This window comes from Onychostoma macrolepis, chromosome 06 (assembly GCF_012432095.1).
Source record: "Onychostoma macrolepis isolate SWU-2019 chromosome 06, ASM1243209v1, whole genome shotgun sequence".
In the NCBI taxonomy this organism is placed as follows: domain Eukaryota; kingdom Metazoa; phylum Chordata; class Actinopteri; order Cypriniformes; family Cyprinidae; genus Onychostoma; species Onychostoma macrolepis.
Genome location: NC_081160.1, coordinates 29944724 through 29957033, shown reverse-complemented (window position 1 = coordinate 29957033; position 12310 = coordinate 29944724). Strand labels below are relative to the sequence as shown.

At 35.5% G+C, this 12310-nt stretch overlaps 1 protein-coding gene across 1 annotated transcript in view; it reads left to right on the top strand.

The window, feature by feature from the left end:
• gnai2b (guanine nucleotide binding protein (G protein), alpha inhibiting activity polypeptide 2b) overlaps nucleotides 1-12310 on the top strand; it is a 50036-nt gene that overhangs the window by 12185 nt on the left and 25541 nt on the right. The window lies entirely within an intron of this gene.

Below are 12310 nucleotides of genomic sequence, written 5' to 3'. Positions count from 1 at the left end.
TATTTATTTTAAATTAATTAAAATCAGGACTGTCATTTAAGTATTTTAATCATGTTAATTACATGATTCTTTTTTTTTTTTAGGTAATTTCACATGATCAACAACATAGTCATTCAAAAGTTTGGAGTAAGATTTAAAAAGAAGAAATACTTTTATTGAGCAAGAATACATGAAATTGATCAACAGTGAGAGTAAAGCACCAAAAAGTGTTTTAAACATTAATAGTAATAAGAAATGTTTCTTGAGCTGCAAATCAGCATGTTTGTCTGCCTGTCTGTATACGTGGTTTGTGCCACATCATGTTTCTGTTCTCTTTCTAGGAATCTTGCTCTTTCATGTTATAACATGTCTCTCTACAGGTATTCACACATTCTTCTCCCCAGCACATCGTTCTTTCACACCTTGAATTTTCACTTTTTTTCTTGTTTTTTTGCAATACCACTGTGCTGTACTTAAATCCCCATAGCTGCAGACCTGCTGCTTTTTTTTTTTTTTTTTTTTTTTTTTGGCCAGAGGAGATGTAAGGTGGTTTAATGGAAGAATAAGCAAATGAAAAGCAGCTGAATCCGGTGTTTATGGGGGCAGCTGTTCAGCACATGTGGCCAGTAGCTGCTTCATAAAGACAGAAACGCTCTTTAATCTGAGAGAGAGAGAGAGAGAGATGGGCAGACGACCGAGGGTGCGTGTCGATGGCTCCCTAAGGGAAAATTCAGAGCCATACTGCGTTTCCTCCTTCCACTTCCACCACCCCGTTCTGTTCTACGTGGCATTCCATGCAGCTGGACTAGAACTGCCTTCCCAGTTTTCCACTAGGGCTGGGAATGGTAAGGAATTACTATTATTTGGCTCTGAATGCTTTAAAGTTATAGTTCACCAAAAAATGAAAATTCTGTTATCATTTACTCACCCTTATATTGTTCCAAACCTGTACAAGTTTCTGCAGTTGAACACAAAAGCAGATATTTTGAAGAATGTTGGTAACTAAACAGTAGCCATTGACTTCCATAGTATTTTTTCCATACTGTGAGACAGTGGCTGCCAGCAACTGTTTGGTTAAAATTCTGAAGTAAATGATGTTTTGGGTTAACTATCCCTTAAAAGAGACCATTAATGATTATTTTGCACCATATACAGTAGTTCACAAAAAAAAAAAAAAAATCTGTCATTTAGTCCCCCAGTTATCACTCTAAACCTATATGACTTTTTTTTTTTTTCTTCTGCACATATTTTTTTTTTTAAAGAAAATTGAGTCCAAACAACATGGAATCAGAGATATGGTAGTGTTATATCTTTGTAAGGACAATGCAAGAGAATGATTGTGAATTTTGTCTTTGCATAATTTTTTTGTAGCATCCGGTCATTTTATCGCATCACATTCAATTCATTTTACTGACAATGTCTGTGCAGGAAACACTATTCTCAGTTCTCTATTTTCCACGGATGCCTCATTGTGAAATCGAATCAGGCTTTGTCTCGAGTTATGCTGTAATGTGCTTGACGAGAACTTGAAAGAGCATAGTACTTTCACACTCTTATTTTTTGAGATATTTAGTCTTCCTGTCATCCTCTGTCAGTTTGCGCAAAGACTCAAAGACGCTCCTCTTTTCACCCTCGAGCTTTTGTGCATCCGTTTCGTGGTACCCCACGGACTCAGAACAGCCGGAAGCAGCGCTCTCTCGATACTGACATCCTCTTTGTGCACTGAGATTATCCATCTGGCCTCAATTAATGGGACTTGTCTTGATATGATTAAGGGAATAGCTGAATTGATTGTTTAGCCAGTGCTTGTAACGGTGATCCGTTTAGTTTAATTTAATATGATGATCATGCTGAAACTGGAGGCATGATTGTTGACGGTATATTGCTGAATGGTACATTTTTCATTGATTGGCAGCTAGTGTCATGTATTGCCAGTGCTTGATGTACGTGCGAGTGCAGCTCTGAGATGGAAACACAACTTCTTTTTCTACTCAACTGCAGAGCAACAACAAATGCTTGCGGTGGAAATATTTCATGTTGTGGTGAATTGAGAGAGCGAGAGAGAGAAAGTAGCAGACACAGTAGAAGGAAAATGAGAATAGAAAGACACCAGCGCTAGTCTGCAGTGCAGTTCAGTATGAAATCATTTTTCTTAGTGCTGCAGTTTAAATTGCAATACCTTGGTCTAAATTGATCACACTTCAGAAGTGGAGGCAGAGAGTCATTATTTGCATTCTCTGATTGAACAGGGAATGATAGACGGTTCTGCTTTCATAATGAAATGTGTAGATCACACACGTGCTCATACCTTGCAGAGGAACTTTTGCACCAGCTTCCTGTTGGCAAAAACAGGAAGATCAGTGTGGTTTCAGAAAGAACATGCAGATTATATTAAACCACGCTGTTATTAAACTTAAACGTTTCCATTGTGGTCTATATCTGATTGTAGCATGTTTGAGGTTTTAAATCCACAATAGAGCCGAACAAGTTAGCATGTGTTTCGCATTTCTAATGTTACTTTCAGGTTTTTTTTACTTCTTTCAAGTCACTTTAGATCAGCGTTGCTCTGTTTGGTATCTGTAAACTTTAGATTCACAGTGTACTATTCTTGTATGTGGTAAAACGGCCTACTTTCTGCTTTAATATTTGTATTCTCATTTAGCAAATTTTCACCTTACAGTTAGAAAAATGTTTATGAAGGAAATTAAACATGGACAGTTATTGAGGAGTGTATGTTTATCTTTGTTTGTAGTGTTTTTTTTCAAATCCTCTTCAGTGAATGGGTGCCGTCAAAATGGAAGCCCAAACAGCTGATAAACACGTAAGGGATAATCAATGGCTAGCTGTGCATTAAACGATTTGAATGCACGTCGTGGAGACGAAGAACCGCCCGACGCGCAGCGGAGTGCATTCAAATCGTGATTATCCCGTTTATGCCATGGTCATTTGCCAGCATTCACATATTAAAGATGTTAATAATATTTGCGCTGCAATATTTGACCGGAACTATAAAAATGACGGTTATTTTCGTCTGTATTACTATTTAACTGTAACTGTAGGAAGCGCATTAATATAGAACGTGATTAAACTGACCTGGAACTACCTGTGCAGTTCAACGAATTTAATCAACACCTGCCAGCCAATCAGAATTGAGTATTCAGACAAACCATGGCATAAATTATAATAATCCAAGTAATCCACACGACTAGAGTCCATAAATTAACATCTTAAGTGAAAAGGTGCGTGTTTGTAGTAAACAAATCCATCTTTAAGACGTTTTAACTTTAAACCGCAGCTTCTGACCAACATATGAGTCTATAACAACGCTTCCTCACTTCTGACGGCACCCATTCACTGTAGATGATCCATTGGTGAACAAGTGATGTAATTAGGGTTGGGTACAGACCAGTGGTGGCTGCTGGTCTTTCAAAGAGGGGAAGCTCATTTTCGGCCTACATCATAAAAATTGTCCATTTATTTATACGTAAATCATTCAAGAAAATGCTCTGTGACCCTGTCGTACCAACTAGGCGTCTTTTCCAGTGACGCTAGCCTAGCCTACTGTATGAATGAATGAATGAATGAATGAACAATCTAAAAAAAAAAACTCGACGGAGGAAATGTGGGAATTGAGTTAAACTGAAACCGGGAATGTGGTGTATAATAGGGTTGTCATGATACCATAAAAATGTCTTGCGATACTATACCAGCTTACTTTATAATTCAGTTCTACAAAATGAATCAAAATTTAATAAATAAATAGATGTAAGTGAAAACAGACAATATTATTCTCTGAATACTTAATTAATGTGAATGAATGACTAGCTATTGTTATCCATGAAATGATCTAAACCAAACTCATCTTAGCGCTGCACAGAAGCTGCATGAAGTGATTTAGATGTGGCATTTATTCATTTAGACTGTATTTATAATTGCATAAATAATGTTATGAGATTAATGTTTTAAATACTAAATTCTGAATATAGAAATATGTTGGAAAATAATGTAATATGCCTACTTTTAGACGGGAAACTCTAACTTTTAGTTAGCAGCATGTATATTAAAACATAACATTATAAATGAATAAAAATATATATATATAATGATTGATAAGAACCAAGTGCAAAGCCGCGATGGGACTCAGCTCCAATAGCTTCAGCGTCAGCGACTTTTTATAGTGCAAAATCGCTGTCAATCAAAAGGAGATGCAGACCCTCCAATCATCACGCAGAAGCCCGGAGTCCAGGCCAGCCCATTCACTCCCAGAGACGCTGAGCGTCCGTGGGCGGGACATAATTGCAGCATTTATCCAATGACCGTCTAGTTTGGAAGCACTGAAAAAAACTGTTCAAAGCAGCCCCATTGAAGTCAATGGACGCTAGGCTTCAACAGAGAAATACACTGAAGCTACGGGAATGTATGAGAAGGAAATCGAGTCCGACCTGCTATATGTAGCTGATTCTGAACGAACTCGTCTTCGAGATGAACGTGTTCTAACGCATTTTTAGTCAATCAAATGTTAACACAATAGTACATATTTGACCCATTAATTTTTTGACATTATAGGGGAAGCCGAGCTTCCCTTGCAGTCTTAAAGAAATCCCCACTGGTACAGACTAGGTTCACATTTTAACCAGTATGGTACCGGTACCGGTATCGGTACCTGAAATTCAGTACCGGTACCTTTTTTTTGGTACTTTACTCTGTGTAATAACAAAAACATTTATTTCAGTGAAAAAAAAAAAGTCCAAAACTCTTAATTTCTACATTTTGAACAATAGGGCCTACAATTTTTTAATTTTTTTTTTTTCTTCCAGAATTATTATTTTTTTTCTGATAATCAAATGAAGGCATGAAACATTTATTTTTAATCAAATGAAATTGAAACCCTTTTTGGCAAACAAACAGAGGTTTACTGTTAAAATTAATACATGGTAGAAAATTTGTGTGAATATTCCTTTTAAAAAAGGTTTTAATAATAATTATTATTTTTTTTGTATTGTAAGTGGTTAATGTGGTTGTAATTATTTTTATCATTTAATTTTGTTTAAATTTGACAGTAAATGGAATATATAAAGACGCACATTATACTGTACAAAAGTAATACAAGAGTAATATTTCTGTTGCATGCTAAACCGCACTTTTATTTTGACAGGTTGCCGTGAAGTTTCTGTGTGTATACAGTATAGTTTTCTGCTGGTGCTTTTTCTATTTGCATGTTTTCTGAAGTTGCAGCGCGTTGAGCTTTCTTGGCCACTGTAGATGTCAGCAGAAAAGGAACATTGTTTCAGAACCGAAGCAAGTTATTACATTTTGATGAAAGATTATGTAGACAAACATTTCATTTTGTGCACAATAAGACCGGGCGTGTACATTGACCTACTGTTCACTTGTTCATTGTGACTTCTCAAAGACATTCACTCGAATGCTTCGTTCTTTCAAACACATTCACAATTCAGGTTTAATGTAACAATGGTGTGTCACAGATTTGATGGCTGGTGTGGATTTAGGTGGTAAGCTGTGCTCAGAGGAATACGCCAGATCAGAGATGCTGGGTTTTTAGCCTGATCCCCCCGGGGAGATGTGATAGTGTGCTTCTGTTTTTAGCCCTGTCTGAAAGAGCAGAAAAGGACATTTCAGAAACGCCACATCAATGGTCATTCCAAGCGTGGTATGCAGCCACATCTCACATAGATGCTTTGAAATGGCTGTTTGACCATATACAGAACTAAAACCTCAGTCTTTTGCCTGAAATGATTTGTTACTTGCTTTTGTTACTTTAGTGAATTGTTTGAAAAGATCATGTACCCAGTTATGCAAATCAAAGAATTTAATTGTGTAAGTAGCAGCTTTTTAAATTAACACCAGAGGCTTGTTTTGCATTTCTAATGTTGCCATTGACTTTTTACTGTTCTAAATCATTCTAGATAAATGTAAATAATGTAAATATATATATAAATTTATTTTTATACCAGTAGAATACCACATAAACGGTACATTTTGTCATACTTTTGATTTTACACATTTAACTGTGCCTTAACATATTAGTAGTTATGAAGTATGCTAGTTGTTGTAGAGTATTTATGTAACACTAGTTAATAAAGTCAACCAGAAATAGAATTTGCATATTATTTTACATCCATACATCCCCATTACAAATGGAGGGGGAAAAAAGGACGCAAATGCTGTTTCTGGTTCAGTGAAAGTATGGTAAAATGTACCGTTTCTTTGATCCTTTATTTGAATAAATACACACATTTACTCAATTATGCAAATCAAAGATTAAAATGTGGAGGCTGACATGTTAGTGTTTTGCATTTCTAATGGTATTGTCTGCTCTTTATTATCTAAATAATCATTTTTATTTATGTCAATACTTTTGATAAAAAATTTCCAGACAGTAATATTTACTTTCCACATTAGCTATTTATGCTTTTAACCTATCAGTAGAAGTTATGTTTCCAACATCAAAGTCAACTGGAAATGGCATTTGCATCCTATTTTATATTCATAATGTATATCCAATTATGAATGTCAAATGGGATGCAGTACAGTCAACCGGAAACAAAATGTGCATCACATTACGATTGTCAAAAAGGATGCAAATGCTGTTTCTGGTTGAATGAAAAGTATGGAAAAATGTACAGTTTTAAATGGTCTTTGATTGGCATAAATACCCATTTATACACAATTATGCAAAGCAAAGATTTTAAATGTGTATTTGTAACACTGTAGCTAGCGCATTTTCTAGTTCTTAAAGTCAACCAGAAATGACATGTATATCACATAACATGTAAAATAGGGTGCAAATACATTTTTACATTCATAACATTATATACTTGAGAAGAAAAATGACTTTTATTAAATGTCATTATTTGCTATTATTTCCCATGCTATATTAACAATAACCAGTGTTAAATTGTGTTGATGTTAAGATTTCATAAATGATCTATAAAAGAAGTCTAAACTGATGTTTATGTCGCTATTTGACCTGGTTATCATTAAACTATAACTCGTTTGTTCTAGGCAATTCTTGGAAAGAAAAATAGTTTGTTGAATTACGACCAATATTTTTCTTCTTTGGAATATTGCATTCTGATGAATTGTTCACAATACAGGCAGTGAATGAATGACTGTAATTGCAATGGTTCTGTTGAAGTTATAGTTCTCATTACATGTGCTAGTACAGCCCCACATTACTGCAGTCTGTGAACAAACATTTTCATTAGGATTCAGCTTTGCCCTTGCTTATCCTGTTTATTAACTCCAATCTGTCAATTGTTTAGCTCTATGATTACAATTTGAGTTTTTTTTTTTTTTTTTGCAACAGCAGTCTCTTTATCGGCTCAATCTGTTTGTCTAAGCAAACACGAGCTTGAGCTATCGAGCCTGACAGCTGCATAAATGAAGGAAATCGAGTGTGATTTATGCAGCACACCTTCAGATGCCCGTCTAAACGTGTCTCGGCACGATTCAAACTCGAACGTGGTGTAACGAGCCGTTTGGTTGGCAATCTGCACGGTTGTAGCCTGGATTGTGGAAGTGGGAGTTGCACCACTGCAGTGCAGCATGCAGAACTGCTGAGCCGCTCTGGCTTTCTGACCCACTTTTTCCCTGTCTTTCATTTGTTCCACTTCAGGATTCATTCCACACGCTGTACCCGGTGGCACAACTCGAGAGAGTGTTTGAACGACAAGAATAGTCTGTCGGGCCTTTCACGCAGATAGAAAAGAGGATGTGTAGAAACGAGGGGTTTTGTGTTGGAAAATTGATGCTGGATGTAATCGCTGACGGTCAGGTTTCATCTGTGTGCTTGAGGCTTGAACGTGGATGGGTTTAGCTACTGAGCCGAGCAGTAGCAGGTATTATGAACGACAAACAAAATGCATTGTATTATCAGAACCTATGCTGTAAAGTGCAGATGGAGTTACAGAAGTATTACGAATTGACTTGAATATTTGATTAGTGCTGTCCTGAATCTGATTTGGTTGGGTTTAGTGCTCGAATGGGATGGGATTTTCAAAGGCCTATATACTAGCAATATAAATAATGCAATTTAATGTCAAATAAATATTAGCATTTATTATTTTTTTCCCATGTAAACTGTAAGCAGATAATATCAGGGCATGATTTGTCTAATTCAGACAGTTAACTTTTTCTTTATAAGATTATAAAAGGCTCATTTATTTAATAATTTTGCTGTCTATCATTGGGTAAAGTTAGGGCTAGTAAACATTGACCACAGGACGTAGTAACTGTTGCTAAGCCACAAGCAATAAATTAACCAGAAATATATAAATAAAATAAATGAATAGCCTAGATGGTAATATTTTCATAAATAAAAATGATGAAAACACGAATACTTAAATCAAAATGGAAATTATAAAAGCTAATTCAAATATAACTTTTATAATAATATTTAGCAAAAAAATAAATAATAATGCTATAATAATACTAATAAATATAATAATACTAAAATAAGACTGCTTTGGTTAAACACATCTGCTAAGTGTCTAACTTTAAGTAAAGTTCTAGATTAAAAAAATAAATAAAACGGTACAGTCAAAATAAATGATAAACTAGGGCTGGGACGATACGCTAATCTGCCGATTAAATACTATCCCGATACTTGTGTGACGATTCAATATATATTGCGATAATTGAGTGTTGCGATTATAGAACTATCGCGATTCGATATTACAATTTGTGATTTTTGTTTGCTTGGACAATGGAGAATTATTGTCTAACGCGAGAGCTACAGAGAACAGACGGCTCCACATGCTTTCGAATCGCTCTCGCGGTACTTTGATGTCATGTGTTTAGGCTTGTAATGAACGAATAAAACGAATAAGATGTTGGCAATTTCAGACATTCAGCTCAGACATTGGCTCTAAAAGTGAGGCCTGATCCCTATGGCATGACTTTCATGTTTCAGTTTTTAAATGTGACAGCACCGGTCGTGCTGGGTTGGGTCGGGGCGCAGGGTCTGGTTTCAGGCTGGATTTTAATGCCCGTGCAGACCTTTACTGCCAGCTCTGGTTTGGCATTTCTGCTCACTTCCTCCACGGCAGCGACAGGAGCATGAGACAGTTGGGAGCTGTCTGTCTGAATCAGGCACACAGAGAGGAAGCTGCCATTGTATTGGGATGAATAATAGAACTGGAGACGCAAAGCTTCTTAGTCATCAGCGTTCTAGAAGATCTGTGTGTTTTTATAATAGGAAACAGAAGTGGAGCTTCTGACCTTTATATTGCTGGTGTTATTATTAATGCCTCACAGCGCTGGAGGAAACACACATGCATCTACTCTGTTCATTGTAGAGTAAAGCAGGGAAACACTTGGCCTCTGTGGTGCTACAGTTTCTTTGGTTTTCTTGAAACATTTGAATTGTGGCCACTCTGCAAACTGCCCTCGGGATCATTCCTGTTCTGCAGAAACTTTTGAATTTAATACATGAATATGCATATGTTGAGTTTAAGGAAGTGCTTCTATAAAAAGGTGCACCAAGACTCTTGTGCTGACAAGGTTACATTTATTTGATAATACAGTAAAAAAACAAAAAAAACAACAGTAAAAACAGTAATATATTGTGAAATGTTATTACAATTTAAAATAACTTTATTTTTTAATATGTAATTTATTCCTGTGAAGCAATGCTGAATTTTTAGCATCTTCAGTGTCACATCTGATTCAGAAATCATTCTAATATGCTGATTTGCTGCTCAAGAAACATTTATTATTATTATTATTATTGTTTATGTTGAAAACAGTTGTGCTGCTTCATATTTTTGTGGAAACCATTTTTTGTTTTTTTTTGTTTCCCGGATTCTTTCAATAGAAAGTTCAAAAGAATAGCATTTATTTAAAATAAATATTTTGTAACAGTTTTTACTGTCACTTTTCAGTAATTTAATGCATCCTTGCTGAATTAAAGTATTAATTTCTTTAAGAAAATCTTACTGACAAACTTTTGTAAGTTAATTTGAACTCATGTCTGTAAAAGACGCAACATACTAGTGCAACGGTCCAATGTGGAAAACTGCATTCTGTATGAATGGCCCCTTACAGTAACAAACTAATACCATCCAGCCTATCTGTATGATTAATAAATATGATTTTCATCTTTTAAAGTTGTTTTAGTATTTTATATGACTTTACTAAGATATATCTGATGTGGTTGTGAAAATGTATTGCACAGCAGTAATAATGACCCTCCTGTGGTCAGTACAATCATTGAGTTCATGACTGAGCATTGGTCATAGGATATATATGACACTGTATTTGGTTACTGAGGGGGATGTAATTCACAGGTGAGGGAAGTGTCTTAGAGTGTTAATAGGATATAGCTTTTTTTCTTGAAGCAGCTGTGTTTTTATGTGTGTGTGTGTGTGTGCACTAGTTGGTTGCTGCATGCAAAAGCTATAATTTAATAATCAGGAAACAACAAATCTGCATTAGGAGAATGTAATGGGTTGGTAAAGAAGATGAAGAGGGAGAGCGGAGCCTCAGGAGACAGGTGAAGTCGTCTGCTGAGAGTCTCTGACTGACTTTTCGTTATAGTACAAAAAGTGATCAAAGGAGCGAAAAACAAGTGTGTGAAGAGAGCGCTGGGGCCCGGGAGAGCGAGAGGAGGTGCTGAGAGCCCCGACAGGCTTAATGCTGGACTAACAGAATTAGGAGTGAAGGAAAATAAAGTCTCATTGAGAGTTAGAAAACAAGAGCAGCGGTTGTAATTAAGCTTTCCCTCAGGCGTGATTTAAGTTATCTGATTAGGATTCCCAGCTTTCCTCGAGCCCTGCAGACATCATTACTGTCCCGCTCCACAGGGACATCTGAACTTCCTCCATCAGAAACAACCGTCTCACCTACAAACACAGAGGAGAGGGAAGCCATTCTTCAAATATGCATTTAAATTAGTGTGCATTAAAAATCAGCTTTGTGTTCTGATGGATGACGCAGATTTTGTTTTTAGCCTGTTGGTGAAATGTGAGTGAATATTATGTAAAAAAAAAAAAAAAAGTACATATGTATATCTCATTTACAATACAATAACTTTAATGATACATGCATACATATAATTTTAGTATTTAATAATCATTGTGATTATTTGGCATTAAATAATTATAAAGTAATAATCATATGAATACTGTTTAAATGTTTCAGCATTTAATACTTTTATTCAATAAGGATGTATTAAATTGTGGCATTAAAGACATTTTTAATGTTACAGAAGGTTTGTATATAAATAAAATGCTGTTCTTGAACTTTCTATTCATCAAAGAATCCCGAGAAGAAGAAAAAATGTCTCAGTTTCCACAAAGATATGAAACAGTACAACTGTTTTCAACACGAACAATAAGAATGTTTCTTAAGCAGCAAATCAGCATATTAGAATGATTTCTGAAGGACACTGAAGACTGGAGTAATGATGCTGAAAATTCAGCTCTGATCACAGGAATAAATTACATTTTAACATACTGTATATTCACAGAAAACATATATATATTTTTTTTAATTGATCGATTATTTTTGATCGAATAAATGCAGGCTTAGTGAGCAGAAGAGACTTCTCTCAAAAATTTTTTAATAATAATGTTTGTGAAAGAAATAAGCAATTCATTTGAATTATTTTAAATGATTCGTTGTAGCATTTTTTTATTATCAGCAGAATGTTTGTTTTTCATCTGCCTCTGAAAACCAGGTCTCTATTGATGGATTTACTCCAGTTCAGATCAAGCAAAGTTCAAACCTACGACGTAGCAAAGGGATTAATCTTGCTGAAATTACGTGGGCTGGCAGAGATCAAACGAGGCCATTAGTCTTGACCTGAGCTATAGCCGTTCCATAACTATAAGTCTGCCTGAAAGCTGATGTTACTTATGAAGCCAACATGAAAGGCAATTACTCCAGTCAATGCATCCTATACGAGGTAGTGTTTCCTCTGGGGCTGGAGAGAAAAGGTTAGTTTTATGGATTGCACCATAAAAGATGACACATTTGCTCTCTATTTACTTTGAGAGGTGGAGTGAACAGAGACGTCCATGGTTGATTTTGTTGTGATATTTGATTCATGCTTATGAAGCAAAAGAAAACAAACGAGTCCTTCATATCCAGCCATATAGGTTTTACATTATGTTGTGGATTGGAATATATGATAATTATGATATTAGTTGTCTTTGGATCACTATTATTATTATTATTATTATTATTATTATCTTTAAAACTTAGTATTTAGGGGTAAGGGCTTCATTCTGATTACTTAATCTAAAAAAAACTAAACCTACTTTAAGCGCCTTTTTAAGAGCTTCCTCTTTTCTAATCCCATAGATTT